Genomic DNA, 1120 nt, shown 5'->3' on the forward strand with positions numbered 1-1120 from the left:
GTTTCATTTTTTGTTACAAAAACTTTTTGTAACGGGACATACTGCAACGGCCCCTTTTTTTGTTACAAAATTCTTTTGTTTCAAAATTTCGATTGTTTGTAACAATTTTTTTTGTTACAAATATTATTTTTTCTTGTACCGGAACCAGCCCACTAGAGCTCCTAACCAACTTTCGAATTCAAACGTCTCCCTTATCTTAGCCAAATGAGATAAGATAAGATAAGATAATTCAAACGTCTCCCTTATCTTAGCCAAATAAGATAAGATAAGATATTCACCATCACCTATAAATAGAGGACCCAGATCCCTCCAGGTATTCATTCATTCATCACACCTTATACCTCTTAGATCCATTCTGACTTGGGCGTCGGAGTGTCTTTGCAGGTACTACCCCCCAATTGCTCCAGGCAAGTGATCCGGCATCTGCCTCAACCCGCAAGTTCTCGATCCATCTCTCAACCCGTACCAGAGACATCTTGTACATTGGCGCCGTCTGTGGGGACTTTGCAACGTTGTGGCGGCATGACGGATAACCCAGAAGAGCAATCATCAAACTCAGATTTCTTGCGTGTAACTGAGAGCAAAAAGGAATAATGTTTCCTTACCTTGCATCACCTTTGCATATTTATGCATCCTTTCGCCATACTCCAACGGCGAAATCCCAAAGGAATAATGTTTCCTTACCTTGCATCACCTTTGCATATTTGTGCATCCTTTCGCCCTACTCCAACGGCGAAATCCCAAAGGAATAATGTTTCCTTAACTTGCATCACCTTTGCAGGGATAACACACCTTCGCCCTACTCCAACGGCGAAATCCCAAAGGAATAATGTTTCCTTAACTTGCATCACCCTTTATGCACCCTCGCCCTACTCCAACGGTGAAATTCCAAATCCTCTGAGCCCAAAGTCTCGCCTCCCTTTAGTGGGACACCTCCACCTCTTGGACCCTCTCATTCACCACTCCCTCATCCGTCTCTCCAAGCGCCATGGCCCCATCTTCTCCCTCTACTTCGACTCCATGCCCACCGAGGTTGCTTCTTCTTTTGAACTCTTCAAGCTCTTCCTCCAAACCCACGAGGTCACCTTTTTCAACACTAGGTTCCAAACCTCTGTCATCC

The sequence above is a fragment of the Arachis ipaensis genome, chromosome B07 (assembly GCF_000816755.2).
Source record: "Arachis ipaensis cultivar K30076 chromosome B07, Araip1.1, whole genome shotgun sequence".
NCBI classification, from domain to species: domain Eukaryota; kingdom Viridiplantae; phylum Streptophyta; class Magnoliopsida; order Fabales; family Fabaceae; genus Arachis; species Arachis ipaensis.